This window comes from Triturus cristatus, chromosome 1_2 (genome assembly GCF_964204655.1).
Source record: "Triturus cristatus chromosome 1_2, aTriCri1.1, whole genome shotgun sequence".
In the NCBI taxonomy this organism is placed as follows: domain Eukaryota; kingdom Metazoa; phylum Chordata; class Amphibia; order Caudata; family Salamandridae; genus Triturus; species Triturus cristatus.
In genome coordinates this window covers 841754167-841776023 of record NC_140580.1, presented here as the reverse complement: position 1 = coordinate 841776023, position 21857 = coordinate 841754167, and the positions used below count along the sequence as shown (strand labels likewise).

General features: G+C 42.7%; 1 long non-coding RNA gene across 1 annotated transcript in view; it reads right to left on the bottom strand.

Moving 5' to 3' along the window:
• Positions 1-1933: 1933 nt before the first annotated feature.
• The window catches only part of LOC146868124 (uncharacterized), a 55667-nt gene continuing 35743 nt past the window's right edge, over positions 1934-21857 (bottom strand). The window contains exon 3 of the long non-coding RNA XR_014962417.1: positions 1934-2086. This is a non-coding gene — a long non-coding RNA (uncharacterized LOC146868124). The remainder of the gene's footprint in view (positions 2087-21857) is intronic.

The window sequence follows — 21857 nt, the reverse complement described above, 5'->3', positions numbered from 1 at the left end:
TAATGCACCGTGCCATGGGCCATCAGGGATGTGGTCCCTGAGACCATTATGTGGGCTTGAGGAGGTGGACACATATGCCCCCTTCCCAATAAATTTACATTTAAAAAAAGACATCCATAGGACCACAGTGATGGGGCACTCAGAGCCAAATTTGACTGAAATAGAGGGGTCAACACATGCCTTTTAAAAAAAAACATAAGTAAACCAACCCCCACCACCACTCCTGGGGTGTGACCACCATGGGAGGATTAAAGTGGAAAACAAAGGCCCGGCATGTTTTTTTTTTTGTGGTTTTGTGATAAAAAAACTTTATTTTTTAAATTTCGGCCCCAGGGGACCGTCCATCTGGGAACCCCCTCCACCTCCTCCCCCTGCCAGGCCTAGGGGCCTACCCTATGCCCCAATATGTTTTTTGTTTGTGTTTTTCCAGGACCGGCGGGGCTGAGTTCCAGAGTATTAAAACGGCTGCCAAACATCTGTGTTAATGTTGACAGTACCCAATAAGATTGTTATCTTTTGATCTGCCAGTTTGGAGGTACTCCAGTGCAACTGGATATCTACAGCAAATCACGAAAAAGCACATTTTCTGGGTAAAGGTCTAGTTTTCTGTCAAATTTTGTGTAATTCCGTTCAGATTTTTGGCTGCAGCGCTGTTCAGTTTTCCTATGGAAAAGAGCATATGGAAAACGTGTTTTGGGAACCCCTTTCTCTTGGCCCCCACTTGATAGATCACCCGAAAATGTTCCATGGAGGAGCTGAGGTGGATGAACCTTTTATTGGGAAAGTTTTGTGACGATTCATCAAACAATGCCAAAGTAATTAGCAAAACACTGTGATTATATATATATATATATATATTAATCTTGTTCCTTGCTAATAAATAGTTGTGAAACCCATCGGCTGGAGGAGTCGGATCCGCTGTTGTGCGACTGGCTGCGTAGGTCAAACAGCCTCTTTTCCCCTGACAGACGGTCAGCATGGGGTACAGCAGAGACCGATCGGATCTATGAGGCATAACACACTCAGAGTTTAAGTACTCAGACCAGAGGATTGGTGAGTAACACCACAATCCACTACACTCACAGCATACTTTAGGGTGTGTGCTGATATTTACACCCACGTGGCTGCCTTTTTGGTCACTCACTAATTTGGTCCTGACGAAAGCCTTATGATCTAATCCAAAGGCTGAAACTAGTAGACCTAAAATCAAAGGGATACCGAGGTACATACTAGACCTCTTAGAGATCCCGATGTTGTTTTTACATATATCCTAGGACCCTCTCATTAAAACTTTCATAAGGGTTATTCCTAGAGACATTTTTAACTCATAACTGCACTTCACATATCACTTCACTTTCTTTCACAAACAACCTGCTCCGCTGTAACTCAGGCGTTGAAGCACAGCTGGATTACATTAGGTGATCCAGCTGGGCCCCGATGATGAAGCATGCCACCTACCAGGTAGGTGGGTGAGGGGTTTCCTAAAAACTACCTACAGTTGTTTGCACTCCTTTCTATTGAAGGTAGTGGCAAGGATCTTTTGACCACAGTTACCTCATAAAAGGACTTGTCCCTTTTGTTTATGCACAATTCAGATGTCCATCCTGATCTTAGATCCAGGTTGTGAACCTCAGAGTGAAAGGGCAGCCTAGGCCTTTGTGCACAAGCTGGATCAGCATGAGAATGTAGCAAAATAAATCAGAATACCAGGTACTACATAATGTTGGATCACTCAGGGCAGGGTTACATTCATGTTTAACTGTTCAAGTAAACGTGCACCTGAGTAACTGTGTGCACAGCCGTATTTATATCAACAATTTCAATTGCAACTTTACATTTGAATAGAAGCAAATTACATACAAATAATCATCAGTCCATTTGTTTTCTTTCTTGTTGTATTAAATGTTTCTTTAAATACACAAAATCTCATGTGGTTTTTCCATTTTATCACTTATTTCAAGTATACAATAAAGCAATCATAATACAAAGTAACATAAGGAATCAATGTTTCTTGACTTGACTCCATCTTTATCCATATGTTGCCCTATGCATTTCGGGACATCCAGGGTCCCTTCTTCAGATGCCTCTAAAAAATGTAAACAAAAATATAAACATTATCAGAAATCGCTACCTACAACTTCTATGACTACCAATAGCTCCCTACATCACCGTGAGTCAACTGCAGGCCCTCACTACGACCTCAACCATGTGAACATTTGCTGGTGATTAATGTCCGCATTGATTATCAACAATCAGCAAAACTAATATGTAAGCATCCATGAACTCACCAACTCTCCAACCAATTACCATACATTCAAATTTGAAGTTACTCACTTTAAAGACGGAGTCTTCGGTTACTACCAATAAGACCACAACCTTAAAAGTGAAAAATCTGTGTGAAATATATAAACCAAATGAGTAAATTATCACTGTTTCTCTGCCCATGCACCTGGCCAAACATACACCAAACCATCATACCTCGCATTTCTTGCTAAATACCCAGAGTGTGTCTTTAAACTGCACCTACAACACAAAACAATCAAATAATGCTAAAATCTAGCGAAAAATAATTCTTTAACATAGTGTACTCATACTCTACAAGAAATTCTCTAGTAGAGCTTACCCAGTTGGGTTCAAAATTATCCGCGCCCAGGAGAACTGGTTTTGTTCTTCACCGATTTCACACAGAGTGTTAAATTAACATGTACGAGAAAAGGTGCTTTAACAGCGCTCGCCAACCATGCTCCTTCTAAACCAAAACCTTGTGCGAAATCTGAACGAATGCGGCGGCTATCTTAGACTTGTACTAATTCCTTGTGTATAATAAATTCACACAATGCTAAGTTAATACTGCATTCCTTTTACTGAATGCTCACTGGGTGACCCTCACCCCAAAAAAAAACTCTTGACAACTACACTATTAGTTTTGCGTAAAATTATTCTGGAAATTCTATGTTGGCCATCTTAAAATAAGATAAATCTTTATCACATCTTAGATCTTGTGACTCAAAAAACAGAGTTGAAAAATCATTGTGAAATAAGCACAGTTCTTGTGAGTGCTCTAAATCAACCACTGGTGCTCACCTAGGTTCCCATGCCCAATCGCATCTAGTGCTTACAGGATGTCACATCAACACACAAGAATTTATGGATTCCTATGTGGGGCATCTTGAAGTGAATATGAATGTCATTTGTGTTACACAGGTTCTAAGTTCAATCATAATAAACAAAGTTGTAATACACAAACAAACATAAGGATATATAAAAAAATAAACATATACACATTAAAGCTTGTGCTGATTACAATACAGAAGTATCTTTACACCAACAACTCAAGTTAGAACACAATGAATGCATGGAGTAAACATGTAAGCTGCCTGAAATTCATTCAGTCCAATGTGTGACCATACATTATACAACCCAATTTTTCATATGATTTTGAATCTAACACTCCCCATTGGAGTAACTATGGGGCATATCAACAACAACCGGCGATAATTATCACTCGTAAATGCGACAATATCCCAGCAGGATATACTGAAATTATTTAAAAAGGTATGTACAAGACATTACAAGGAACAAAAGAGAGGAAACTCAAAGTTATTTTTTCAAAAGCGCCAATCGGCGTCATATATTTGGATAGATCAAAAGAGCACAATAGGGTATCAAATACTCTGGCAACCCTAGTGAAAAAGTGTACAAGGTGCTCGTGCTAGTGAAACAACGGCGCTAGTGACAACATGAAAAAACAACACAACAGCCGGCGCATGAAGGCAATATATACAATACAGGGTCCATATAACAATTTACTCGATAGTAAGATTGGTAATTTTCTTTTTCAAATGAACCAGGTTTGTGTGCGCCAAGAACGTTTAGGCTGGTGGGTAATGGTCAACGGCGTTTCGATCCTGCCAATTTAAGGATCATCATCAGGACCTGGGTTGCTTAAATTGGGAGTGCTCTGTAAAGAAATAATTAACGAATCAGAGCGGCGGCCAGGAGACAAGAAAAGGGGAGAGTGTGGGCAAGACAATGCCAAGAGGGATGAGGCATGTAAAGGAAAGAGGGGGGAGGGGGGGGGGGGGGAGGGGAAGAACGGAGAAAAGGGGAGAAAGGGAGGCGGGACGGGGAAAAGGGAAAAGATAGAAGTGGAACAGGCAATGACTAGAAGCCTACCTTGTGCATGGGGAGAGGGCTGAGTGTTCAGCAATAGGTGAATATGAATGTGGAGGGCATGGGGAGGATGTCTCCCTCGGAAAGCTGTGGAAAGGGAAGGATAAGAGAAAAGTTAGAAGGAGGGGTGGAAGTAAAAATACAGAGGAAACGGAGGCGGCAAGGCTAGATGGACTCACCGAAGTAAAAAGGAACTTCGCGGGAAAAGCAACCGATGCAGGGGGAGGACCGGTATGCAGCCTAAGAAAGGGGGTAGAGAGGGGGGCAGAACGTTACCGGCTGTACAGTGGGGATGTGACTACGAACGATCAAATGACTATTAGAAGCTTACCCAAAGTAGAATGGAGCCGCAGTCAAGGATCTGGTCGCGTAGTTGAATGGCGATCAACAGCAATTCAGGAGTGAATCCAGAACGGGAGAGAGGACTAGAGGAGCCAACCACATGTGCACCACCTAGGTCGATTAGTGACAGTGAGACGAGCAACGGAGCTGCCTAAATGAAGGCAGACTGGGCGTGACGCGGAGCCGTCGTCTATTGGACGGTGCTAACGGGAGGCGGGGAATGAGTCAGCGTTCTGGTAACAAAGGTGGTGGGAATGCAGCCCGGTTGCTAAGGACGCTAAATGGACGGGAAAAAGGTAGAAGAAAGGGAAGAGTTGGACGGGGTCGCTGGGGATAGAACCAGCATGGTGACGGACAGGGAAAAAGGCAGAAAGGGGGGCAGACATTCGGATTCGAAGAAACTGCAAGTGGCGCAGAGATTACTTCAGAGAATCGGAAGTCCTATGCAAGAAACTTACAAACAGAGGTTACCCACGAAAATTGGTCTCACGGGCACGAAAGAGGGCATGGTACTGCCACCGTGATCTTTTACTTACACCTCAACCTAAGAAAACCAATTCCAGGATTCCATTTGTCTCTCAGTTCAGTCCGAGTAGTAACCAGGTCAAGAAAATTATTACTCGTAATTGGACATTGCTGCGGACTAACAAATCCTTCCAAGAACCGCCACTCTTCTCATACAAACGTGGCAACAATTTATCGAACCATCTTGTCCACGCCATCACCTGGCCCAATAAATCGACCACCACCAATACCATCACCTCGAGTTGGGGTTTACCACCCATACTGGGCCACTACAAATGTCAATCTTGTAGCGTATGCGAATTAACAACCAACACTAAAGATTTTAAGTTCAACAACCAATCACATACCCTGAACACATTTACCAACTGCCACTCACAAAATGTGATCTATGCCATCGAATGCCCTTGTCATCTAGTCTATATTGGACAAACTACTCAGATGATTAAGAAAAGGATCATCCAACACAAGAGCAGAATTAACTGTAAAACCATTACAGCACCTTTGGTCTCACACTATCTGGAACAAAATCATGATGCTCTGGACATGAAATGGCAAGTTATTGAGCAGCCCCGCCTGCCACCCAGAGGTGGAAACCTTCAAGCTCTCCTTGACAAAAGTGAATGCAAATGGATAACTCGTTGTAACTCCGTACACCATGGCTTGAACACGATTGATGAGTGGAATGGTACCATTCATTACACTACCTGATATGCAACCCTTCCTATACACCTTCCATACCATACCTTGTTACTCTACCCTCCCGGATCCTTTGTCCGATGTCCTTACAGACCCTGAAATCCCTTGCCCTCTGTCTCTGAATGGTAGTTCATATTTTTAACCTTGTTGTTTTTCTACTAATGAATTGATTTCTATTTCCATGATGTTTGTTCCTGCATTATTGTTTACATAACTGTGGTGGTGTTAAGGTCAGTCTTTACCTCCTCTTGTTCCTTCCCTTTATCCGCAAAACCAATCTCTCCTTTCCCCCCCCCCCCCTTTTCTTCCCCCTTGTCTGCCCCCCTTTCTGCCTTTTTCCCTGTCCGTCACCATGCTGGTTCTATCCCCAGCGACCCCGTCCAACTCTTCCCTTTCTTCTACCTTTTTCCCGTCCATTTAGCGTCCTTAGCAACCGGGCTGCATTCCCACCACCTTTGTTACCAGAACGCTGACTCATTCCCCGCCTCCCGTTAGCACCGTCCAATAGACGACGGCTCCGCGTCACGCCCAGTCTGCCTTCATTTAGGCAGCTCCGTTGCTCGTCTCACTGTCACTAATCGACCTAGGTGGTGCACATGTAGTTGGCTCCTCTAGTCCTCTCTCCCGTTCTGGATTCACTCCTGAATTGCTGTTGATCGCCATTCAACTACGCGACCAGATCCTTGACTGCGGCTCCATTCTACTTTGGGTAAGCTTCTAATAGTCATTTGATCGTTCGTAGTCACATCCCCACTGTACAGCCGGTAACGTTCTGCCCCCCTCTCTACCCCCTTTCTTAGGCTGCATACCGGTCCTCCCCCTGCATCGGTTGCTTTTCCCGCAAAGTTCCTTTTTACTTCGGTGAGTCCATCTAGCCTTGCCGCCTCCGTTTCCTCTGTATTTTTACTTCCACCCCTCCTTCTAACTTTTCTCTTATCCTTCCCTTTCCACAGCTTTCCGAGGGAGACATCCTCCCCATGCCCTCCACATTCATATTCACCTATTGCTGAACACTCAGCCCTCTCCCCATGCACAAGGTAGGCTTCTAGTCATTGCCTGTTCCACTTCTATCTTTTCCCTTTTCCCCGTCCCGCCTCCCTTTCTCCCCTTTTCTCCGTTCTTCCCCTCCCCCCCCCCCATCCCCCCTCTTTCCTTTACATGCCTCATCCCTCTTGGCATTGTCTTGCCCACACTCTCCCCTTTTCTTGTCTCCTGGCCGCCGCTCTGATTCGTTAATTATTTCTTTACAGAGCACTCCCAATTTAAGCAACCCAGGTCCTGATGATGATCCTTAAATTGGCAGGATCGAAACGCCGTTGACCATTACCCACCAGCCTAAACGTTCTTGGCGCACACAAACCTGGTTCATTTGAAAAAGAAAATTACCAATCTTACTATCGAGTAAATTGTTATATGGACCCTCTATTGTATATATTGCCTTCATGCGCCGGCTGTTGTGTTGTTTTTTCACGTTGTCACTAGCGCCGTTGTTTCACTAGCACGAGCACCTTGTACACTTTTTCACTAGGGTTGCCAGAGTATTTGATACCCTATTGTGCTCTTTTGATCTATCCAAATATATGACGCCGATTGGCGCTTTTGAAAAAATAACTTTGAGTTTCCTCTCTTTTGTTCCTTGTAATGTCTTGTACATACCTTTTTAAATAATTTCAGTATATCCTGCTGGGATATTGTCGCATTTACAGATAATTATCACTCAGCGCTCTTAGCGTGAGGATAATTATCGCCGGCTAGCGTGAATTTTTATCGCTGAGATAGCGTGCTATTAGCAACGCTTATCTCAATAGCGATAAAAATCTACACGCTAACAGGCTAACGTAAGATTATCGCTGGAAACCCAGCGATAATCACACGTTACCTTGTTGATAGGGACAGGCAAACTTAGCCATGATATCCTCCTTCCATAGGATGTCATGGCTAAGTCTGAAAATTAGCAGACGTAAAAAAGCAGCGTTAACCGCGGTCAGCGCTGCTTTTTTTGTCTCTAACAGGGTTAGCGACATTCTTGATAATAGGAGAAATGTCGCTTAGCGACATTTCTCCTATTATTTTACTCTGGAACGCCCCCTTTGCATCTCATTAGAGATGCAAGGGGAAGCGTAGAGTAAAAGGGTGCTAACATGCAAATTTGCGTGTTAGCACCCTGTTGTTGATAGGGTGCTAGTTTTATCTCTGCTTTTTTGGCTTTTAAAGCCAAAAAAGCAGAGATAAAGCCCTTGTTGATATGCCCCCAAGTATGTTCTGAATGCATGAACACCTGACTACTGTAAATTCAATTAACTTTCACAACAGCGATCTTGACTGTGACTAACTAGTGAGTTTTGTGTGTCGAATTGCGTCACAAAAAACAACTCATGCCTAGTTTATCATTTAATCCCAGGGGCATCATGGTGTCTAGTTTTTAATCCACTGGATTTCTTTTTGTAAATGTGTCTTCCACTGATACCTCCTTAGGTTTCAAAACTTCTAGAACCAAAAAACGAAATTGGGCAATGTTGTGACACTGTTCCAACCAATGTACAACTAGATTGGAATTAGCACATCTCCCCTAGCCTCATTTTCCTGAATTGGTTTTCTATTGAAGTTTGCAGTTCTTACAAAATAGCATGTATCAGTCACAAAACCTTGCAATCTGGTACCCCAAAATACCTGTGGCAAAAATGAACCACCTGTTGCACTCTTTCTATGCTCCTGGAACTCCTCATGTTCAAGAAACAAAGAATTGTTGCACAATTGTTCTCAGGGAGCACTCCAAAGAGTTGGTACTCTATTCTCAGCGATGTAAACAAATGTTTACAGATGTTAAAAATAGACCAGAAGCAATAATGTCTAAGATGATTTCTTCAAGGGTGATCTTCCACTGGATTACCAAAGCTCTTACGACCCTGATGGTTCTGTTAAGCATGGCCTAATATTGTACATTGTTTGATTTTGTATTGTTTTTGGCAACCTGTTAAAAGGAAAATTAAACTGTAACTTCCTAATATTGGCAGAATCTGCAATCCTGCTTTCTCCTAAGGACTAATGTTCATACGAATGCCAGCTTTCTATTGCGAATATACTGCCTTTTCCTCTTGTAAAACACTCCTAAATCCTCCTTTATTCCTAACTGCAATAAAAAACTACAAATAATTACAGGAAAACAAAGACTGGAAAAATACACCATGAAGAAAGCCTACAAAGGTTATAACCCCAGCCATTTGAAGGCTGCAAAGACTTCTACATCAATAGGAGATGCCTACAATGACTTCTAAACGCTGGCCCAAAATGACTGCAAGCAAGTATTGATGATGCCAATATGTCTGGATTATTAATAAAAGTGACTTTTGTGACACTGATGTGTGTAGACACTCATTAAGCCATTTACATGCAATCTGTAACTCGTGCAGCAATTCATCAATCCACTGACTCATCATTCCATTTGACACAACCTCAATAAAACACACACAAACTCAACAACATATGCAAGATAAATTAAAAGAATACAAGTAGAAAAATGAAACATGCTGTCGCTAAACAGGGCAGGTATATGTTTGCAATAGCAACATTAAGCACAGCAGCAGGTGTTGATCTTGCAAAGGTATTTTAAATATTCTCTCATTGTTTTAAAGTTCACGCATAGCTGCCAAATTTAGTACCAACATGTTGGCAATCTTTGAACGGTAAAACGATATGTATACACTATGGAAACAGCATTCCTTAATGATCTACTGGTTTACAGGAAGTGCCCAAGTGAAATTCAGTGCACTGTAAAAGAAATGAACTCCAGGCAAGTAAATCCATTGCCACTGCCTTGAGAGCTGCAGTAGCCTCTTCAGAAACTTTAAAATATAAGAGGAGAAACAAATAAATTAATGTGGAACTATAAAAGGAGAAAAAGCAAAACTAAAGAATTGGCCACCTAGCCCTGATACTGAAGCACACACATTTTCAAGTGGATGTACACACATGATAAGAATATGCAATCATTCACAGGGCAAAAGAGCCAATGACTTATGCAGACTGAGCCATTATCCTTTGCAGTTCGCTGGCATGGATGAAAGCATAGTGTGAATGATACTCAGATATACCAATGGCAGAACGGAGTAGACCCAAAGGCCACTTAACTATCTAGATGAATATATATATTAATAAATATATATGAGAAGAAAGAGGGTGCCCCCAGGTGAGCCGCACACACAGGAGGTAAGCATGGATTCAGGGGGAGTAGGGAGAGTCCATCGCGTCCCCGACGCGTTTCGAGCAGACGCTCTTCATCAAGGGGTTCAGCTCTACAAACCACCAGCGAGGCATCACTTCCAGACCTTCTTTTATTTCTATTAACAAGCACGCTCAGGTGAGCCTATAGCAGGAATTCTGGGACTGGAAGTCCAAACGCCGTTACCCAAGTGGGCCGCATGGCAGGCTGCAGTGTAGATAGTTCGTATGGTTGCTCAGCCAGGTACTCCCTCTAATACCACCACACAATTCCCGCTCCGTATTCACCAAAGTTATCAGCAACGGATCCGCTCTCATCAGCGGCAGTGCAGCTCGCGACCGGGCCGGCCGCATGTATGAGAAGAAAGAGGGTGCCCCCAGGTGAGCCGCACACACAGGAGGTAAGCATGGATTCAGGGGGAGTAGGGAGAGTCCATCGCGTCCCCGACGCGTTTCGAGCAGACGCTCTTCATCAAGGGGTTCAGCTCTACAAACCACCAGCGAGGCATCACTTCCAGACCTTCTTTTATTTCTATTAACAAGCACGCTCAGGTGAGCCTATAGCAGGAATTCTGGGACTGGAAGTCCAAACGCCGTTACCCAAGTGGGCCGCATGGCAGGCTGCAGTGTAGATAGTTCGTATGGTTGCTCAGCCAGGTACTCCCTCTAATACCACCACACAATTCCCGCTCCGTATTCACCAAAGTTATCAGCAACGGATCCGCTCTCATCAGCGGCAGTGCAGCTCGCGACCGGGCCGGCCGCATGTATGAGAAGAAAGAGGGTGCCCCCAGGTGAGCCGCACACACAGGAGGTAAGCATGGATTCAGGGGGAGTAGGGAGAGTCCATCGCGTCCCCGACGCGTTTCGAGCAGACGCTCTTCATCAAGGGGTTCAGCTCTACAAACCACCAGCGAGGCATCACTTCCAGACCTTCTTTTATTTCTATTAACAAGCACGCTCAGGTGAGCCTATAGCAGGAATTCTGGGACTGGAAGTCCAAACGCCGTTACCCAAGTGGGCCGCATGGCAGGCTGCAGTGTAGATAGTTCGTATGGTTGCTCAGCCAGGTACTCCCTCTAATACCACCACACAATTCCCGCTCCGTATTCACCAAAGTTATCAGCAACGGATCCGCTCTCATCAGCGGCAGTGCAGCTCGCGACCGGGCCGGCCGCATGTATGAGAAGAAAGAGGGTGCCCCCAGGTGAGCCGCACACACAGGAGGTAAGCATGGATTCAGGGGGAGTAGGGAGTATTGTACATTGTTTGATTTTGTATTGTTTTTGGCAACCTGTTAAAAGGAAAATTAAACTGTAACTTCCTAATATTGGCAGAATCTGCAATCCTGCTTTCTCCTAAGGACTAATGTTCATACGAATGCCAGCTTTCTATTGCGAATATACTGCCTTTTCCTCTTGTAAAACACTCCTAAATCCTCCTTTATTCCTAACTGCAATAAAAAACTACAAATAATTACAGGAAAACAAAGGCTGGAAAAATACACCATGAAGAAAGCCTACAAAGGTTATAACCCCAGCCATTTGAAGGCTGCAAAGACTTCTACATCAATAGGAGATGCCTACAATGACTTCTAAACGCTGGCCCAAAATGACTGCAAGCAAGTATTGATGATGCCAATATGTCTGGATTATTAATAAAAGTGACTTTTGTGACACTGATGTGTGTAGACACTCATTAAGCCATTTACATGCAATCTGTAACTCGTGCAGCAATTCATCAATCCACTGACTCATCATTCCATTTGACACAACCTCAATAAAATACACACAAACTCAACAACATATGCAAGATAAATTAAAAGAATACAAGTAGAAAAATGAAACATGCTGTCGCTAAACAGGGCAGGTATATGTTTGCAATAGCAACATTAAGCACAGCAGCAGGTGTTGATCTTGCAAAGGTATTTTAAATATTCTCTCATTGTTTTAAAGTTCACGCATAGCTGCCAAATTTAGTACCAACATGTTGGCAATCTTTGAACGGTAAAACGATATGTATACACTATGGAAACAGCATTCCTTAATGATCTACTGGTTTACAGGAAGTGCCCAAGTGAAATTCAGTGCACTGTAAAAGAAATGAACTCCAGGCAAGTAAATCCATTGCCACTGCCTTGAGAGCTGCAGTAGCCTCTTCAGAAACTTTAAAATATAAGAGGAGAAACAAATAAATTAATGTGGAACTATAAAAGGAGAAAAAGCAAAACTAAAGAATTGGCCACCTAGCCCTGATACTGAAGCACACACATTTTCAAGTGGATGTACACACATGATAAGAATATGCAATCATTCACAGGGCAAAAGAGCCAATGACTTATGCAGACTGAGCCATTATCCTTTGCAGTTCGCTGGCATGGATGAAAGCATAGTGTGAATGATACTCAGATATACCAATGGCAGAACGGAGTAGACCCAAAGGCCACTTAACTATCTAGATGAATATATATATTAATAAATATATATGTATATACATATGGATGTATGAATTATTTATTGATATTTTTTTATTACAAGATCCTGGGAGACATAAGAAGAGATTCTAGCAAGAAGTATTACCGTGCAGGTCTTACCCCCTAGAATTTGTCAGAGGCAGTAACTAACACAATCCGCCCCTTAAAGCCTGTTGATATTAACATATGCTTTTCACAATTAATATGTCAAGCATTATGTGTTTATTATAACTTTTAATAATAAACTGATCAGATATATGGCAACAGAAACATGATTTCCTTGTGAACCAATCAGGCCTGTAGCTGTTATCAATGGATTATGACTATATTCAGTGGAAGCCTCTTACAAAGAGCATAAGCTTTCCCACAAGGCAACCATTAGGCATACAGATACAATTACATAGTATACAAAATTACAGTTGCAAAGCAAAATGCTATCTCTCCTATGAGGGCCTAACAAAGATTCTAAAAGTATAAATGCTTTATGCCCATGGTTTGTCAGAGGAGGTAACCAACACCAAAACCCTTGCCTACTAAATGAGATTACATTTACCAAAAAACTATCCATAGGCTTTAATTCAGAGTAATAACAATCCACTCTTAAATGCCTATTTACTTCAACATATGCTTTTCACAATAAATACGTCAGGATTAGTGCCTTTATCGTAACTTCCAATAAACATTTGCATATATTCTTTATCACAGGCTTGTCACCATAACCAACTTAAGGCCATTGTACTAAGCCTAAGCTTCGCACAAGGCAAGCATCTAGCATACAGTCATAAAAGTACAAATGTATACATAATGACTTTTAGCAAAGCAAAATGCTGTCTCTGGTATGAGTAAAAAGAACAAATGATGGAGGGAACAATGAACAAATCAAACATTCACCCGCAGTCACAGATCTGGGTTTAATCAATTGGTTTTTTGCTGACCACGCCACCCCAGTTGGGACCCAGCCATACGCAAATCAGTCTTGACCCTGCTCCCCATGGGAACAGTCCAGCCCGAACTGCCAGGCCAGGTCCTTTCTAGACCGGAAACAAGCATCCTGGGACCGGTTTCATATACGGCAATACACAGACCAAGTCAAATTCTGAAAACACATAACATAGCTTAACATCAGCCAGGATAGCTTTAATCCAGCGGCACAGTGAGCCCGGGACCTACGTCTCAGCATACCCTTTCAACTTAGGGAGACAAAGGTGTAGTAAAAAGTAGTTTGAGGGTGCTACCACTGGGTGGCATCATTTGACAAGAAAAAAAATTAGTTGGTGAAAGGGGAGTACGGAAATAGGCAATGATAGATTGCTTGGCACACTGAGCACCGTTCTTACAACCGTGGGATGCATACAAAGGTTGTTAAACTCTATCTTAAGATTTCTGTGACAGCAACCAAATCCTTCTAAAAATGAAGTCAAAAGATGATAATATCCACTAAGAAATAGCTTAATGAACAGTTAAATAGTTTAATTAGAGAATTACAAGAAGTCTGAAAACACTACGTATCCCCAAATGTCTGCAAATTGAAATAAATTACGCAAAACGGTGTCTACTATGGCTGCATTCTTGCAAAAGATGACTAATCTCCCAAGTGAAATGCCTTTGTAGACCACTAAATTGTTCCCTGCGATGTCTGCAAAATGTGAGGGTCTCATTTAAAGCCTGGTGGTCAGGTCGTTGGTCAGCCATGTCAGCAGTCTATGGATTTTGCTACCTTGACACAGGACTATCCACCATGTTTCAAGATCTCAATTTTTCTGGCAGGGATCTCTTTGACTGCGATGGAGCCACTGATGTGGAAGCTGCATCAAAGGTATTGATCCTTTGCTAAGGGGCACCCAGATTTAATGTGCGTGTTCTGCAAATATATTTATTTTCTGAAAACATATTCTCAAAGCAGGAGTTTGTTTTCAGAAAACAAACAAAAAACAATGGTCTCAGAAAACTCTCCCCTGCAGTTGGTTATTAATGTGCATTTACCCTTACACAGGGCTGATATGCCTCACTTACAGGGCCCAAGTAAGGAAAATGATTGATGTTATTCCGGCTCAGTGGCGGACAGAACACTATTAACACAACAATATTTTACTCCAACTGACCATGTCGTGGTCTTTAATATTCCCTAAAGATGGATTTATTCGATGAGCTGGGGAACTTATAACTTCACCCCTAGGTGAGCAAGGAAGCAATTCCTTTTAGTTTTTATTACCCTCACACACCCTAGTGGTGTCATGCTTCATCATCGGGTCACCCCGACGCCTAAAAGTCGGGGTGGGCTCGACCACAGTGTTGGGAGCGCTTTGAAGAAGTTGCAAACCAGGGAGGCTATAAGATAAAAAACCTCAGGCAGATCCCCGGTTTCCCTTTATTCTTGGGTCTGTCTGGGTTGATTAAAAATAATAAGTAGGGTTATGTATAGGAATATTATGGTCCTATGACCCTAGTGCCAACATGTTCCAGTCCACTGTGGCCTTAAAGGTCCAGGACTTTCATCAGGGCAAATGTAACCACCCTGGGATACAGAAGGTGGAATTCCCTATTCTGTTTTATTAATGGACAAGGGTAGAGTAGCTACTCCTTGTATGGGAGACGGATTAAATAATCTGTCTTGCGTTATGAATCCATCTGTAAGAAAAAACACAAAGAAACACATATCCAATTCATATAAATCGGTTTTCATCAAGGTATTTCCATAGTGACGTGTTTCAATTTCGTGTTTGAAATCAAGAGCCACACCTATAAGTGCCTAGTGGTCAAAAGGCATAATAGTGTGCAGCTGTATCCAAGTCTGTGTCACTCACAATTAGTGGCTCTGTACAGTTAATTGGCGTGTCTGGTATATTGTGCGGTGGCGAATATGCTCGCATTCTATATAGAACCAATCCGTGACCGTGGATGCTATCAATGTAAAACAGACTCTCATAAAATACTCCCATACATACCTCACACACACCTTATCTGTGGTAAACCACAGTACTTAAAAACATGCGTGACTCTTAACCTCTATGGGTAACAGTGCAAGTAACATTCATTCCTGCATCCTTGCTTACCCGCATTTCGAACGGAATTCGTTTCTCAGGGGATGGAAGGGCTAATGGAGTAGCTCTGTAGTCACACCCTAACGTTAGCCCCAGGGAAAATATAAAGCGAACAGTTGTCACATGCTTATGAGGTTTAGGGCATCCGGGATCTAAAATCATTGATGCTAACTCTTTTTTTTCTATTTAAAGAGATTCATCCTAGTATCCCAGACTTACTTCGTCAAGAGTCCTGCTCCGCTTCGCCACCTATTAGGACCCGATCCCCGGCGTTTCGCGCCGTGTTACGGGTCTAGGAAGGTTTATACTTCCGTGTTGATGTAGCTATTGACGGGATAGGTCCGCGTCAGCACGTGATCGGGGAAGTTCCCCGCACAAGATTGGTCAGACGTGACCTCTAACCCAATGTGGAAGCCAATGGGAAGCAGGGGCTTGTCAGAGGAACGGTACATCGCTCGCTAATGGAACCGTGGTTCCGATTGTACACAAATGTAGATGTCTACATGAACACTCGTAAATTATGCATTTAAATTCCTAAAACGAGTATATGTTTTATTATATTAGTAAATAGATCGAGACATAGTTTAGGATGTATTTTCTCTGCGCATGCGCAGGCTGGTGTCCCGATCAGTTTCGTCGTCTGCTTGGAGATCTAAAGCAACGTTCGTAACACGGGGCTCATATGATATCCGTGATAATCTTTTGACATCACTTACTCATAATTCTAAGACCAGTCTTGAATAGAATGTAAGAGGGAGTGTATATTCACTGATGGATAATGGTGTCTGAGGAGTGTTACGTTACTTTAGTGTACATGCTGCATATATAGGATGGTTGACTATTTTAAAGTCTAAGGTAATCAGTGTCTCACATTATGTGGTAACTACGGACCCCACTAGGGAGATGGTAGTTTGTAGAGGGTTCCCCACAGATTTCAGGTGGACACTTAGAATTATTCCCGTGCTAATCGAGATTACTGTGCTCCATCTATTTATTCAATTGGTTCCAAGGGATACCATCATTAAGACCCGTCTCGTGGGTCTTTAGGCGATACACCCATCGTTGTTCACGTTCTAGAAGTTTTTGCTGCAAGTTATTACCCAACGTGGTAACCTTTTCTAATACTGTCCACTTCAGCTCTGTGTCCTTATGTGTTTTCTCTTGATAATGGGCAGTAAGCCTTGTGGCAGTGACAGATCTGCGTATAGTGCTTCTGTGTTCGCTAATGCGGACTTTGATCATACGACTTGTCATACCAATGTACATGAGTCCGCAGGGGCATTTTATCATGTAGACTACAGACTCGGAGTTACAATTGGTGTGCGATCTCTGCTCCCATGGAAAATTAAGTCCCAGTTCCAAAGTTTTAGTGTGTTCAGTGAAGGGGCAGGCCACACATGACCCACACGGATAGTGTCCCATTACTGGTGGTAATCCCCATAGTGTCTGTTGATTAGTTTGTTTAGGGATGAAGGAGTTAGTGTGTACCAGTGCATTTCTCAAATTGGAATTTTTTCTAAATGAGAACATGGGTTTTTCAAAGGATAGCCTGTTCGATGTCAATATTGACCATTTCTTATTTATTATTTTTTTCAGGTCATTGGATGATGAGTTATATGTTGTTACACATATAAGTTGGTCTGATTGTTCCTTAGTGTGTGTCTCTAACAGTGCTTCCCTTGGTGTGTTGCGTGCTCTTTTGTTAGCCCTTTGTATGATTTTGTTCGGGTACATCTTCTGTTGTAATTTTTCGCTCAGAATGGTTGCCTCTTTTTTGTATGTTTGAAGGTTGGAACAGTTCCTACGAATCCTCAAGAATTGGCCTACTGGTAAATTCTCTCTTAAGGATCGTGGGTGGGCACTATCAAATCTCAATAGACTGTTCCTGTCCGTTGGCTTTGTATATAGCGAACTTTCCAGTGTGCCATCTTTAGCTGTGAACGTAACATCTAAGAACGAGATACTTTCTTTGTTTACATTCATAGTGAAGTGGAGATGTGGGTTTAGGGAATTAATCCACATTTTGAAGTTCTCAAGACTGGTTAGATCACCTCTCCAGATCATGAGGACATCATCGATGTACCTATACCATTTACAGATATGTATACTGTATGGATTTTGAGTCCAGATGTGAAGGTCCTCAAAATAACTGACGTACAGGCATGCCAGACTAGGGGCAAATGTGCTCCCCATCGATGTCCCATGTATTTGTAAGTATAGTTGATCTTCAAAGGTGAAAAAGTTCTCTGTCAATGCCAAGTGTATGAGGGTGATCACCCAGTCAATGGGTGCTGCCCATCCCCAATCTTCCTTCCTGAGTATCTCTTGGATCACTCTGATGCTTTCCGCCTGAGGTATGTTTGTGTATAACGCTTCTACGTCTAAACATACCAACAGATTAACGGCTGGATCGTATTCAACCTGTGTCAAGAGATTAAAGAGGTGTTTGGTGTCTTGAACATATGATCTAATCTTCTTGACCAAGGGACGTAAGAACCAGTCAGTATATTTTGACAGAGGTTCCAGAATGGAACCTATCCCTGAGACGATAGATCTCCCCGGGGGAGGGTTCTTCCCTTTGTGTATTTTAGGGATGGTATAGAACAAGGGAATTCTGGGGTTCTCCTGGTTCAGAAATTCATGTTCTTTCTTCGTAATCCATTCTTTTGTTAGGGCATCAGTTGTTAGTGTCATGATAGTTGTTTTTATCCGTTGTGTGGGATCCCGGTTGATTTTTTTGTAGTATTTCGTATCAGCCAGTAGATTCAGACATGCTGTTCTGTAAGCATTAGTACTTTGTATCACGGTAGCCCCGCCCTTATCCGCTGGTTTGATGATAATGTCCGTTCTTGATTGTAGGGTGGTTAGAGCTGCACGTTCTTTTTTGCTCAGATTGTTAAATCCGTTTCTTTTGGGTTGAAGTAATTCAACTTCTTTGCTGACTGCTTCCTCAAAGGATAATACTTCCGGAGGCATCGTGTTGGTGGGGGGGAGAAAAGAAGATTTTGGTCTTAACCCCGTGTAATTGTTGTCTTCAGCTGGTCTTTCTTTGTCTTGAAAGAAGGTTTTTAATCGTATTTTTCGAAAGAATTCCCCTAACTCGCATCGCAGACGGAATTTGTCCAGATAAGTAGTGGGAACGAATCCGAGGCCTTTATTCAGAATCGTTTGCTCGTCTGTGGTGAGGATGACATCCGTAAGGTTTACAATTAGTCCCTCGTGTTGCTTGTACTCGGCTGTTGTTCCCTGCTGCTGCTCCTGGTATTGATTGAGCTCCGTTCTTCTTCCCACTGGATTCGTTTTCCCCTTCTTCCTCGTCTCCCTCTTCTTCCGCCCTGACCTAAAAAATGTTGGTTGAAGTCCGGCTGGTAGTATGGTCCTGTTGGGAATTGAGGGGGGCCCTGATATTGGACTGGTCCAAAAGGGCCTGGCCAAGGAAACATCTGTTGATGTCCGTATCTTGGGTTGTAGTTACCCCTGCGGGGTCTTCTTGCCCTGCCACGCCAGCTCTTATTTGACCCATCACTCGACCAGTCATCATACTCTGAATCAGATGATCCTGTTTGTTCACTTCTTGTGGATCCTGAGTCAGATGGGACTTGGCTTTTATAGTCATCTTTAATATAAGGATATACCTTCTCATGGCTGAATTTCTTCAGATCTTTCTGCAGTTTGTTTATCTTATTTTGCATCAGATACTCTTTATGTTCATTTACTTCTTTGTTTACTTCTTCGAGTTTCTTTTTATAGAGAGTTAACTTGATCTCTGTCAGTAAAGAGTCCTCACTGATCTTTATTTTTATCAGTAGGGCCTCTGACAGACGTTTGGCTGTGTTGATTATTAAAATAAGCCAATCACGTGAGCATCTCCAAGCAATAAGAGACCATTCTTTTTTAAATTGGGGATCATCAAGGAAGATTCTTGGGGCGTTAGTCACCAGTAAGCCCGTAGGTGCCACATTACCACGGAGATATTCCGTCATTATTGCCCCGTGTAGCAATATTTTCATCTGACATCGTTTTAATTCTTTCAGCTCATCCCAGTTTTGAGCTTGGGTCAAAGTCTGGTTAATATTAGTGTCTGACAACAATGATGGACCCGCTAAGATTGCGGAAGCGTCTTCATCCGAAAAGCCAATACCGAATAGTTCGGCCATCCTGGGTATCCGGTGTATAAAGTATTATAAGGTGGGCAAGTGTATGTAGTGGGAGAAATAATGTGAGAACCTGCAAATCCACCGAAGTGATTCCCTTTGCAGATATTCTCTGTGTGGAAACCCTACAGCTGTGCGCTGCGCTAAACTTATTTTACACAGGGGCTATTTGAGAACAAAATTCTCGTGCCCAAAGGGTAGAGAGGATCTAGGTCAGAGTAACACCTCCCAATATCAATATTAACACAACAATATTTTACTCCAACTGACCATGTCGTGGTCTTTAATATTCCCTAAAGATGGATTTATTCGATGAGCTGGGGAACTTATAACTTCACCCCTAGGTGAGCAAGGAAGCAATTCCTTTTAGTTTTTATTACCCTCACACACCCTAGTGGTGTCATGCTTCATCATCGGGTCACCCCGACGCCTAAAAGTCGGGGTGGGCTCGACCACAGTGTTGGGAGCGCTTTGAAGAAGTTGCAAACCAGGGAGGCTATAAGATAAAAAACCTCAGGCAGATCCCCGGTTTCCCTTTATTCTTGGGTCTGTCTGGGTTGATTAAAAATAATAAGTAGGGTTATGTATAGGAATATTATGGTCCTATGACCCTAGTGCCAACATGTTTCAGTCCACTGTGGCCTTAAAGGTCCAGGACTTTCATCAGGGCAAATGTAACCACCCTGGGATACAGAAGGTGGAATTCCCTATTCTGTTTTATTAATGGACAAGGGTAGAGTAGCTACTCCTTGTATGGGAGACGGATTAAATAATCTGTCTTGCGTTATGAATCCATCTGTAAGAAAAAACACAAAGAAACACATATCCAATTCATATAAATCGGTTTTCATCAAGGTATTTCCATAGTGACGTGTTTCAATTTCGTGTTTGAAATCAAGAGCCACACCTATAAGTGCCTAGTGGTCAAAAGGCATAATAGTGTGCAGCTGTATCCAAGTCTGTGTCACTCACAATTAGTGGCTCTGTACAGTTAATTGGCGTGTCTGGTATATTGTGCGGTGGCGAATATGCTCGCATTCTATATAGAACCAATCCGTGACCGTGGATGCTATCAATGTAAAACAGACTCTCATAAAATACTCCCATACATACCTCACACACACCTTATCTGTGGTAAACCACAGTACTTAAAAACATGCGTGACTCTTAACCTCTATGGGTAACAGTGCAAGTAACATTCATTCCTGCATCCTTGCTTACCCGCATTTCGAACGGAATTCGTTTCTCAGGGGATGGAAGGGCTAATGGAGTAGCTCTGTAGTCACACCCTAACGTTAGCCCCAGGGAAAATATAAAGCGAACAGTTGTCACATGCTTATGAGGTTTAGGGCATCCGGGATCTAAAATCATTGATGCTAACTCTTTTTTTTCTATTTAAAGAGATTCATCCTAGTATCCCAGACTTACTTCGTCAAGAGTCCTGCTCCGCTTCGCCACCTATTAGGACCCGATCCCCGGCGTTTCGCGCCGTGTTACGGGTCTAGGAAGGTTTATACTTCCGTGTTGATGTAGCTATTGACGGGATAGGTCCGCGTCAGCACGTGATCGGGGAAGTTCCCCGCACAAGATTGGTCAGACGTGACCTCTAACCCAATGTGGAAGCCAATGGGAAGCAGGGGCTTGTCAGAGGAACGGTACATCGCTCGCTAATGGAACCGTGGTTCCGATTGTACACAAATGTAGATGTCTACATGAACACTCGTAAATTATGCATTTAAATTCCTAAAACGAGTATATGTTTTATTATATTAGTAAATAGATCGAGACATAGTTTAGGATGTATTTTCTCTGCGCATGCGCAGGCTGGTGTCCCGATCAGTTTCGTCGTCTGCTTGGAGATCTAAAGCAACGTTCGTAACACGGGGCTCATATGATATCCGTGATAATCTTTTGACATCACTTACTCATAATTCTAAGACCAGTCTTGAATAGAATGTAAGAGGGAGTGTATATTCACTGATGGATAATGGTGTCTGAGGAGTGTTACGTTACTTTAGTGTACATGCTGCATATATAGGATGGTTGACTATTTTAAAGTCTAAGGTAATCAGTGTCTCACATTATGTGGTAACTACGGACCCCACTAGGGAGATGGTAGTTTGTAGAGGGTTCCCCACAGATTTCAGGTGGACACTTAGAATTATTCCCGTGCTAATCGAGATTACTGTGCTCCATCTATTTATTCAATTGGTTCCAAGGGATACCATCATTAAG